This window comes from Talpa occidentalis, unplaced genomic scaffold, assembly GCF_014898055.3.
Source record: "Talpa occidentalis isolate TD23 unplaced genomic scaffold, MPIMG_talOcc4v2.1 talOcc4.12, whole genome shotgun sequence".
NCBI classification, from domain to species: Eukaryota; Metazoa; Chordata; class Mammalia; order Eulipotyphla; family Talpidae; genus Talpa; species Talpa occidentalis.
In genome coordinates this window covers 13266328-13278621 of record NW_023601212.1, presented here as the reverse complement: position 1 = coordinate 13278621, position 12294 = coordinate 13266328, and the positions used below count along the sequence as shown (strand labels likewise).

Here is a 12294-nt window from a genome sequence, read left to right as displayed (position 1 = left end):
AAGAGTCTATCTAACGTGGTGCTTAATTAGCCCACTCCCTGGATACATTAAGTACAGATGGCCAGATTCAAGGATAGATTTATTGATGAAGTGAAAAATCAGATAAATGATGGAAGTTTTGGGTGCACCTACCGCAGCCTCCTGCTGCGATTCCAGAAGGAAAATGAGGGGGTAATAAATGGCCTCTATGACTTCTGACAGGGAAGATAAAAGGCCTGGCCGGGCAACTTGTGTCTTAGAAATATTTATTCCTCCACATAATTCATTAGTGCATAACAAAGTGGTAAAAAGGCAATGTGTATGTCAAGTTATGATTTCCCAGAGAATAATTTCCTTTGCCTTGATAAACTGCAGTTAAAAGCCCAGACCACCTACCACAATGCTGTCTAGGCTGGGAAAAGTCAAAGCAGAAAGAAGCAAGCTAGGCAGGGGCAGGCAGAAGAAAGGGAGTATGGTTTTGTACCTTGAGTCATTCATTCACTAGCAAAATTTTAATGAGCAATTACTATGTGCCAGGCACTGTTGTAGGCACAGGGGTTATGGAAGTGAATATGTATTTTATTCCTGCCTTCCTGGGGTTTCCAATCTAGTGGGAGAGGGGCAGAAAATTTTTAAAAATTTATAACATATATATAATATTGGGCCTTAAATTATTAGCGCTAGAGCAAAATTACTGAGGTTAGAATGTTCTCAGTATGTCTGAGAAACAGCAAGAAAGCTAATGTGACTAGAACAGTCTGTAAGGGAAATAATGGATGGTAGTGTGTACGAGAGCTGCACCTGCAGAGTCTTCAGGTCATAGAAGAGAGTCTGGAACTCATCCTGAGCCTAATGGGCACTTTGAAGATGTCAGAGGGTTTTATGCAGGACAGTGATAGAACTTGATTTATATTTTAAAATGTCTCTAGCCCTGGGTGGAAAATGAATCATAATAGGGTAGAAATGTAGGAACACCCATTATAGGCCCTTTCACAAATAATATTTACAGAGGGCTTATTATGTCATGGGTTATCATGCATTGCTCGTCTAATCCTTACAGCAACAAAAGAGATCTTTATTATCTCCACTTCACAGTGACAGCCGAGGCATAGAGAGGGTGTCAGTGAGGCTCTGAACGGGGTCCTCTGCCTCCGACCTGCCCACCAGGCTGCCTCTCCACAGCACCAGCCACAGACCACAGAGTCTTGGCCAAAGATGGTGGTCAGAAGAGGTGAAGAGGAACAGTTGGGTCGCAGTGATATTTTAAAATTGGTGCTGACAAGCCTTAGGTATATAAGCAAAAGGAAAGAACTATATAGATTTGGAGGCCATTGCATCGAAAGTGCTAATTTCAAAATTCTAGTACACAACCTCAGACCAACTGGTTCTTAAACCTAAAGACTGAACTGAAGTTTTCCCAAACACGGATTCTGGAACCTCACCCTGTGGAGACATTCCCAAGGTAGGCCCAGGAGCCCCATTTTTAAACCCCTCCCGTGGACCCTGGGCTGGCACTGCGGGTCTCCACCCTTGGCCTTCCATCATAATTCCTATAACATGAGCACCCAGAGCAGCTGAGGGTGACAATGCCACACCTCACCAACGGATGAGGACCTCAGAGCCTGAGATGGAAGCAGTTTGGCCCAGTTAATAAAGGGCAGCAGTGGGACAGAATCTCAATCTGGACTCCTGGTCCTATGCCCACCAGCCCAGGTGGATGACCCCTGAAGGCACTGCTTTGCCTACCTGCAGCATCCTAGTGCAAGGACAGGCAAAGGACCCTGAGCGACTCAAGGTCACCAGAAGAACACTACACTCGAGTCAGATGTGGGATCAGACCCAGACTCTGCCACCTACCAGCTAAAAGATCCTGGAAAAGTCACTTTCCCTCTCCACACTTCGATTTCCTCATTTGTAAAATGGAAACCTGAGGTCCTCATCCTCCTGCTACAGGTTCCCCCCACTATCCAAAAGAAGAGGTTTCCTCTGAATCCTTTCCCATGCTAAATGGCATGAAGCAAGAAAAGCAATTACCATTCATTTAAATGGAAACATTTTAAGTGTTCTCAAACCCCCCAAAATAACCAAACAACTCATACTAAATAGCACATCAAACCTAAAATCACACTAATGCATCATAGAAGCAGGGATGCTAGGATACTTACACAGCCTGTAGGGAGTTCCAGGAAGGAGCTAGGCAGGACCACTCTCCACTCCTGCCAATGCTGACCATGATTTTTCAATTTCACCCTTTGCTGTAAAAGTGGAAATTGTCTTTAGAGTTCTTCTGGTTAGCAAAAACAGGACTAATTTGGTCTTTGGTATAAATGATGTGGGTGAACACAAATTTACAAAATTGGTGGGTTCCTGTATTGTATTAAATGAAATAATACCAGTGAAACACCTTAATGTTACTCTTTGGGATTTTATTCCCATTTGTCTGGGGACTCTGGTTCCTAATCCATTGTCTTTCTCCAGTTTTCATTAGGATTTTTGAAGTCTTTGGTACTCCAAGAGAAAGGAGCAGCCCTGGGCCTCCCGGGTGGCGCAGCAGTTGAGCACTGGGTTGTGAATCTGCCCGCAGCCTTTGCAGCAGAAAATTTGATCCCTGGCTGAAGGGCGAGGGTCCCACATGTCTCACAGACCTCTCCTGCCACCCGCTGCTCCCCTCAGCAGTGTGCTTTGTCACCCTGTCTGCTCTGCTCTCCCCTCTGGCTCTGGTGAATTCTCTCACCCTCCCATGCCTCTGACTGTACTCAGTGCTTGTATAAATAAATAAATAAATCTTTAAAAAAAAAAAAAAAAAAAAAAGGAGCAACCCTAAATGTTACAAATCCACACCCTAAGGGGGCTGGGGTGCAGGAGCCAGAGGAGAGCCCAAGGGGCTGATGAAAAGTGGGGGAGCACTGAGCGTGCCCCAAATACACAGAGGATCCCTGGAGGGGACTAGTGCTCAATAGTCCCCTATTTTCAGGGGTGGCTGAACCCAATAAGCAGCTATACCTTTATAGCAATCCACACCTCACAAAATGCTTTCAATAGATTGTTTCACTTGAATGTCAAAACAACTCTATCAATTAGCTGTATTGCTGCCCTCCCCTTTTAGAAATGAAAAATTGAGGCTAAGTTAAGTCATTTTCCAAATAGCACACTTGATGAGCAACAGATCTGAGTTTCGGGTCTTGCACTGACTCCCCTCTGGCCTAGTATTATCTGACAGATACACAATGGGAACCCCACATGTGACTCAACTTTCTTACACCACAGTTTTAGAAGAAATTCATATAATTCATTTTAATCATATCTTTTATTTAACCTAATATAGTCAAAATATTATCAGGTTAGCATATAATCAGTGTTAAAAAATTTTAATGGGCTATTTTTCACATGTCTTTGAAATCCAAGATCTATTTTAAACTCAGGGCACATTTCAACTTAGCAGCCACATTCCAAGAGCTCAGTAGCCACGTGCGGTTAGTGAGTGACAGACTGGGGGTCTGGACCAGAGGTTGACAGAAAGTCTTCCTTACAGAAGCAGGTAAATATCTTGGGTCTTATGGGCCACATACACACTTTGCTGCTTATTCTTTTTTCTTTCTTCACAACCCTTTTAAAATGTGACATCCCTTTTGAGCTGACAGTCTGTACAAAACAGGCCACAGATCACATTTCTTTGGTCCATGGGTCACAGCTTTCCAACTCCTGCTTTAGACCCAAAGTTCTCTGAGGGCAAGAACTGCGTCTTACTATATCTCCTAGTGCTGGGATATAGCAGGTAGCTCTAAATAGCTTGGAATTGAAGGAGAATTTAATGGCGGGAGATCAGGCATGATTTATTATTCCCACTTGACAGATGATAAAACATGAAATGAAAGCATCAAAGTGACTTATATGAAGTCACATACCAAGCTACAAACCCAAAACTGCATGAACTCCAGCCCAGGGCTCCTTTCTGGAGTCACACATGTTAAATTACCTGCAGGTGCCCTGTTTCACAGTTGCCTGGGCAGTCACTCTGATTCCCAATTCTCCCATCTGTCCTTGTCTCTGAATTTAATCTCAGAAGCCCCTCACACCCGGCAGGGGTAGAAGTGTGACAGGGTGGTCCCCAGGGAAAGGGGAGGTTCCAGGTTCCCTGCCCCATCCAGGGGAGGGTGGAGCTGAGCAGGGAGAAGAAGCTGGAGAGGAGACTGGGGAAGGAAGGAATTAGGATGGGGAGCAAGAAGGAGGCCTGGAAGAGGCACACAAAGCAGAGAGAGGTGAAGAAACTATGCTTGCTTCTTGGTCTTGGACTGGCTGAAACAGATGTGGGTGAGAGACCCCTGCAGAGGTTAACAATGGCAGCATTTATCTTGATTTTGATTTTGCTCTTTTCCTCCCAGACTTGTCTGGCTGTTTCTGACCCTTTTCTATGGGTACCCACTAGAAGGGGCTTTATTTAGACTTGTAGCAGGCTCTCAGGCCTCGGTGGCCCTGCTTTGGGCCAACCCTGTTTGGCTGGGCATTTACCCATGAGGGGATGGGTAACTTCACGTGCTTGATTTTGAAAACTATATTCTTTGTCTTTTCTTCGTTGCACACTAATTGTATTAAAGTTTTTTTCCATTAAAGGCCTTATATGTTTTGTCTTGACGCAGCAGATGACAGAACCTATTTAGAATGGGCAGGTTTGGGGGTTCTGAGGTGCCCCTCTTCCTGCCCCGTAACAGAAGGGTCCTGCCCATTTTAGGAGCAACGTGGTTCATGATGAAGAGCTTGTGTCCTGTACCTCCTGCTCCATCCCAGGACCCCTCAGGAAATGAGCACTCTTGTAAGGTTAAAAAAAATTCATTTCTATTCTCCTTTTCAGGCTAAAAGCATCTGCCTCCTTCACAAAGAAGGTAGTGAACCAGTTATAATTACACACCATACACTGGGGAGCATGAAAGTGACATTTAGCAACACTTAAGCCTCGGATGTGTGGTGGCTGCAGTAAACATGATTTAATTGCTGCGGCATTGATCCCAACAATTAACACCAAAAAGGCAGAGACAGAGTGGAAGGCCTCCAAGAAACTGCCACAACCTGAGTGTAAAATGGAACCCAAAATCTCTAGGAGACACCTCCCCCTCCTTCAAATGTTGGGGGGGGGAAATATATATATATACACACACACATATAATTTTTTTGGTAATGTTCTCTGTCCAAACAATTCTCACAGCAGTTTTCTATCATCCAGGGGATCAGGAAGCAGGTGGAGACAGATGGGGAGGGAGACACTGCAGGGTGGTCTGCTTCCCAGTCTCTTCCAGTTAAATGTGAGAACTGTGAGGTCATTGTTGGATCATGGAGGGCAAAGAGGAAGAGGAAGGGAAATAGGAGGAAGGAAGGGGGTCAGGGGAGGGGAGAGGAGGGGAGAAGGTTGTTCCTCTTTTACTGAGGAGAGAGCAAACTGTGTAGCTGTCTGAGAGAAGAGTCGTAAAGGCAAACAGACCATCCAGTGCAAAAGTCCTGAGGTAGAAATATGCCTGAAAGGTTCCAGAAAAGTCAAGAAGGTCAACAAAATTGAAATGAGTTGGTGAGAGGCAGAGGAGTACATGAGGCAAGAAGTACCAGTGAGTGTGTGGTGCTTCTCAGGGGGATGTGCACACGAGTCCCCTGAGGAGTGTGCTCCCACACAGGCCTGGGGTTGTGCATGGACACAGCACCTATGGCAAAGCTGCTGATGACACGCGAGGAACAAGACGAGTGATGAAAATGATTGAGGAACATGAGTGCAGGACAGTTTTCTTTTTTTTTTTTTCTACTTAAGTTTCATTTTTTATTTATTTATTTTTTGGGGGGGTTTTGAAAGATGTTCCACAATAATTTATTTTATTTTTTTTTTACAGAGCATAAAAGGCATGTATTTGAGATATAACAGGCCGGAGACTAGGACAAGACTATTGAAATGGGAATTCCAGGATAAAACTTTTGAATTTTCTCCTGTAGGTAGGTAAGGGGTACTCTTGAAGGTTCTGGCGCTGTGGTGTGGCACCACCTGCAGTTCAGGCAGGTTACTCCAATGGTATCGTGCAGCAGCGTCTGTTGGATTGGAGCAGGAGAGTACTTGGAACAAAACAACTATAAGTAGCTCTAAATGTAGGCAAAAAGTGCCACAGACCTGTCCCCTTTTCCATGCTCTGAGTCCATTTGTATTTTTAACAGAAGAAATGATTTAGCTTTAAAAACATGGTTTTTCTTCTGGGATTTCAGCCATTAATGATAAGAATATTTGGGATCAGAATCTTCTTGACCCTGGAAAAAAATGCTATGGAGATCTCCTTGGTTTACACTCAGACCAGAAGTTTAGTGCTTCTCTCTGTCTCTCTGTTCTCTGATTTATATTGTATTTTTTTAATTTTATTTTTTTTATATTCCCCATACAATTGCAACCCCCCCATTTTGACCCCAATCCCTCCCCTCCCACCCCCCGAGTGCAGGACAGTTTTCAACCTCGAGAGATTATCAGAGATCTCTGAGAAAACTAAAAAAAAGATAATGGAGCCATCCCACAGACATTAAGAGGATAATATACAAATAGCTCTATCTTTATAAATTTGACAATGTTGATGAAATGTACAAATTCTGTGAAAAATATAAAATACCAATGCTCTCTCAAGAATAAATTAACAGCCTTAATATCTCCATATTTAAAGGAAATCAACTTTGTATTTTAAAATCTTCCAACAAAGAAACATCCAGGCACAGATGATTTCACTGGAAAATTCTCTATCAAATATTACAGAAAAGTAACAATGCTCCTCAAAATCATCAAGAATATAGAGGAGACGGGATCACTTCTCAACTCATTAGCGGGGGCAAGCTTTACATTGAAACCAAAATCTGACAGAGATAAGACTAAAAGAGAAAATTGTAGAACACTATCTTTTTCCAGCAGAATATATAAAGTATCCTCAAAATTCAATAAGAAAACAAAAAATCCAGTTTTTCAATGGGTAAAAGAATTAAAGAGACATTTTAGATGGCAAGAAGCACAAAAAAAAAGATGGTCAACATCATTAGTAACCAGAGAAATACAAATTAAAACCCCAATGAGATACCACCGTGTACCTAGTGGGATGGTTCAAATAAAATTTTCACTGATAATACCAAGTGCTGGTGAAGAGACTGAGGAACGGCAACTCTCATTCATTGTGAACGGGAATGCCAAAGAGTAAGCAGTCACTTTGGACAGCAGCTTAGCAGTTTCTTAAAAAATGTAATACACCAACCTACCAACCCACTAACCTACCAGTCCCTCCCCCAGATATTTATTTACCCAAGTGAAATGGAAACTTGTGCCTATTGGAAAATCTGTATGTGGATTTTTAGAACAACTTTATTCATATTCCCCCAAATTGGAAAGGACCAAACATCCCTCAACTGGGGAATAGGTCAACCATGCAATAGCCAAACAACAGAATACTACACAGCCTAGAAGGGGGACCAACTAGTATCACACATGAGTGCATCTCAAATGCATTGTGCTAAGTGAAAGAAGGAAGACTCTAAGGCTGGATGCTACATGATTGGATTTCCATGACATTCTGAAAGGCCAAAGTACAGAGACAGAAAACAAATCAATGGTTTCCCGGGGCTGGGGGGAAGGGCAGAGAGGAACCTGGAATTCTTAAGCCTACTCTCTACCCTGGATGCAGTGGTGGTTAAGCCACCAGATGTATTTGTTAAGACAAGCAGAATTTTATACCAATACAGGTGAATTTTGTATTAGTCCTTCATGGAAAAAAATAATAGGAAAAGATCACTTGGGAGACCATTAGGAATCCAGGGGAGAGATGGTGACTTGAATGGAAAGCGGCCTTAGATCTGGCAGTATAGAGCTCATCAGTGACCCTTGTGGACACAGTTTTAGTGAAAGGACAAAGGGAAAGATAGATTGCAGGGCTAAGGGGGGTGGGGAGGATGTGCAGACAGTGAGGAGTCCTGGATCACCAATATTCCTTCCAGAAGCCTACTCAGACCTGCCCCACTAGATGAGCCCCAGCTGAGAAATGGACTTGGCCTGAGGTGGCCATCCACCCATCTGCCTGGGATTTTCCCAACTTGAACACTGAAAGTCCCACATCCATGGACACCCCTCAGCCCTGGGCACACCAGACAGTTGATCGCCTAAGTTTTGTCTCCTACCTGCGCCAGCCGAAGAGCAGTGCCCAGTTTGAGGCCCAGCCAGCCCCTCTGGTCATCCTGAAGCTATGCCTTCCCTGTGGGCCACTTCCCTCCTTCTGTTCCTTACAAGCCTCTGAGCTCCCTTCTGATGCCTCTCACACATAAGGGGATGCAGGAAGGCTTAGGAACAGAGGACTTCTCTTCAGCCACTTCTTTGCAGGCTGTTAGATGATGCATGATAGAAGAAGAAATGAGTATTCAGTCATTTCACTGTCACGAAGTTTGAAGCACAGAGCCCAGAACACAGCTTCCACTCCCATCTCAACTCTGCAATTTCTCCTGAAACAAGCTGAGCTTTGGTCTTTCCATTCCGCTCACTCCCTGCAATGGAGGTGGAAAGCCTGCCCCAAGTGACCAGCGCATATCTGTCCTCGGGTTGCACCATCCTCTCTGCGTCTCCCCCAAACACTCTGATTTGTGTTTCTTACTCTCTGAACTAAAGCAGCACATGTCTGTTCACATTTGCTAAGGGAGGTGTCTGGGGCAAGGTTTGAGAACCTGCACTTTGACCTTAAACAAGACCTGGGCTCCAGTTCCAGCTCTGTCACTTTCCAACAACCTGACCTTTGCCCCTTACTCATCTGACCTTCACGTTTCCCTTCTGACCTTCAGGTTTCCCTTCCGTAAATGGGAATGCTGATTCCCACCTCACTGGATTGCCATGAGAGTTAAAGGAGAATGAAGGGAAAGAACTCAGCACACTCCCTGGAGCAGAGCAAGTGACAAATAAGTGCAGCTCTTGGTGTTATAAAATGCCTCCAACAGCAATGCTCAGCAGGAAGGGGGTGGCTGATAAGTTAGGCTACACCATGATTTATTTATAGAAGACAATATGATGAAGCCATTAAAAATAATGTCCTGAAGAATATTTAATGGCACAGAAAAATGTTCACAATATAATTTTAAGAGAAAAAACTCAAGCTATAAAACTCAGGTTCCAATTCTGTTCTTAAAAAAAAAGTCCCTGTGTGTGTACTACATATGTGAATTTTGAAAAAAAGAAATAGAGCATAGTTCGACTTTTCTTCTTTTTTACTTTTTTATATTCTTCTGTATTTTCAAGTTTTCTCTAATAAACATGTATTGCTTTCATAGCAACAGATGTTATTTTAAAAATTCATTCACCAACTTATTCATTCAAGATTTTTCTAGCACATATTATGTACCAGGCATTATTCTGGACTCTGGGGATACTGTGATTGAAAAAGGAAAGTCAACAGTCAGTTTTTCTCAAGACAAGACACTATCGACCCTTACATTTAAGTCTCCTTAATTATTTTATGCATTAGTTTTGTCTCCAAAACTCAATGGTTAACTCTTCTAGGGACGGAACTGATGGTGTTGTCCGTGGTCCTGCAGCGAACTCAGGAATACACTTCACTTCAACACCTTGATTGGTCACTTGGTTGCAAAGTGACCAGTTTCCTAAAACCAGTTTTCATAGGAAGAAAAGGAAGAGGTGTCTTCTTGTTTGGGGTTGACAACTTCCTCCTCCCTCCCTTGTCCTGGAAGTGATGATGCAGAACATTCAAACCCCCATCTTCAGTGGGGTTTCCTGGAAACACTGGTCTTATGCAAAGCAAGCTTTCCTTCTGCAGCCTCCACCAGAATACACATCAAATCTCATCAAATCTGCCTTTTCCCCCATTTAAGCAGTTTGACAGGCAACTATATCCTCTAAACCTCAGGGGTTCTTTATAGTTTTCACACCATGGATTCCTTGGGCAATCTGAAGGTGATGGACCTTTCTTATGTAAAGGTTGGTCAGTGCTTAAAATAAATATACAGGATACAAGCAACTATAAACCAGAGACACACTGGGGGTTGGGGGGGGAGAGAAGGGAGTAGGTTCAAAACAAGGGGGGTGGGAATTGCATGGGGACTACAACCAAGATGAAAATGCATACATTGTGCAAAAATGAAAAATGATGTAAAAAATATCTAAAATTTTCAAAAATGAAAAAAGAACTAATTATTCAGAAAAACAATTACCAAAATATGATTTCAATATATTCATTATGTAGTAATAGGTTGTTTCCGTGCACCAAGCTAAAAAAAATATTATGTTTGAAATACAGTCAAAATAAAGTTAAATTTTAATTTTTAATTTTAAAGGCCTATCTTCACAAAGGCTGGTTTTGTTGAACTTGAATGGGAACCTGAAATAGTGGAAGGGTCTGTAACGATGTAATATACATGTCCTGTTGGAAATCCAATTGATTTCGATTTTTTTTATGGTAACACTGTTGAAAACCCAGGCCTCAAATATATAGTGTCAAAATGGAATTAGTTTCTTCACAAAATAAAGAGTCTCATAGGGACCACCAAAACTCTCCAAGTCTTTTTAGCTAAATTCTAAGTTCTAAATGTAGTGGGGTTTTTTTGGTCCTAAGATCAAAGAATTTATTTTAGGTGAGGTCAACACCTTTGACACATTTTATATGAGAAAGGGGAAAAAGTGATTCTAGAGCTCAATCTCGGTATCATCGAGATGGAAATTACTTTTGAAAGAGTTCTAAAGTGTTTCCAGGTGTTGGCAAACTACTCTTTTCAAATACATTGACAGAATTTGTAACTCAGCTCCATTGAAGTAAGGCACTTCCTAAATGGTTTGAAAGTTTGCACTTTCAAAGATGTCAGCCTTATATCAGCAGGGTAGCCAAGAAAGCTTGCAATGTTTTCAGAACCATCCACAATGATGATATCAGAACCTTGAACTGAAAGATGCTCTCATTCTGTGGTTTAAAATATCGGTCAAGTAAGCCAACCAATAGATAGACAAAATTCTTGTTTCAGTGTGCTCCAAGAATAGATTCTCTTTGCCTTTTAGAAAAAGATCCTCTGGAAAGTCAGTGAGCCTCTCTGTGGTACATAAGCCCTTCATTTTCTGTGATAGTTTCTTGACAAAACCTGTAAAAATAGTGTAATTTGAGATCAACTTTTGATAAAGTTGATGACTTTCAAGGCTGTCCACAAAATTTCTCTCAAGGACTTTGACAAGAGCTGGAACATGTCTGTGTCCAATGCAGCAAGTAGACACAAATGGGGTGCTCCATTCTTCACTAAAGTAGCAACATCAGATGTCAACAAAGTAATGAAGGAATTCCTGTGTAAGGATGTAAAGCTTTTTTGTCAAATCACACTTAAAACAAAACAACACTTTACACCATTTCTATAATGTCAGTGGTCTTTGTAGTTTGCAAAGGAATGCATAAAACAAGATTCTTTATTGATGTTAGCAAGGCCATTGTGAACAAAATATGCTGAAAGCCATCTGTTGTGTCATAGAGTGACTTACCGGGCAGAATGGCAAAGCCACCAATTGCTCCGTAACCCACTCCAAAATACACCATTGGGGAAATATCAATGGGAGAAGATATTTGCAAACCACATATCAGACAAGGGTTTAACATCCAAAATATATAAACAACTCTTACAACTCAAAAACAACAAAAATATAATCTGATTTAAAAATGGGCAGAGGATCTAAAAAAGCATTTCACCAAAGAAGACATAGCGATGGCCAACAGATAAGTGTTCTGCATCACTTATCATCAGGGAAATGCAAATCAAAACCACAATGCAGTTTCACCTCACACTACTTAGAAAGGCTGTTATCAAAAAGTGAAAATATAATAAGTGTTGACAAGAATGTGGAGGAAAAGAAACCCTTGTGCACTGTTAATGGGAATGTAGATTGAAATAGCCACTTTTGAAAAAAGTATAGAGGTTCCTCAAAAAATAATATAATTTCCATACGAGCCAGTAACCCCACTTTTGAGTATTACCCAAAGATTATGAAAACACTAATTCAAAAATATGGACCTATCCCCCTGTTCATTGCAGCACTATTCACAGTAGCCAGGACATGGACACAATCCAAGTACTCAACAACAATGAAAAGATAAAGAAGATGTGGTATACAGTGGAATACTACTCGGCCATGAAAAATGAGATACTGCCATTTGTGACAGTATGGATGGAACTTGAGGAGGTTAAGTCAGACAAATAAACAAAACAAAAGCAAACAAAGGAAACAAAAACTACCCCTTAGATTTTCACAACAGAATGGTGGTTATTAGAGGGGCTGGGAGTGGGAGGTAGGGT

At 42.0% G+C, this 12294-nt stretch overlaps 1 long non-coding RNA gene across 1 annotated transcript in view; it reads right to left on the bottom strand.

The window, feature by feature from the left end:
- Positions 1-2171: 2171 nt before the first annotated feature.
- The window catches only part of LOC119239869 (uncharacterized), a 34277-nt gene continuing 24154 nt past the window's right edge, over positions 2172-12294 (bottom strand). Inside the window, exon 6 of the long non-coding RNA XR_005124027.2 lies at positions 2172-2234. This is a non-coding gene — a long non-coding RNA (uncharacterized LOC119239869). The remainder of the gene's footprint in view (positions 2235-12294) is intronic.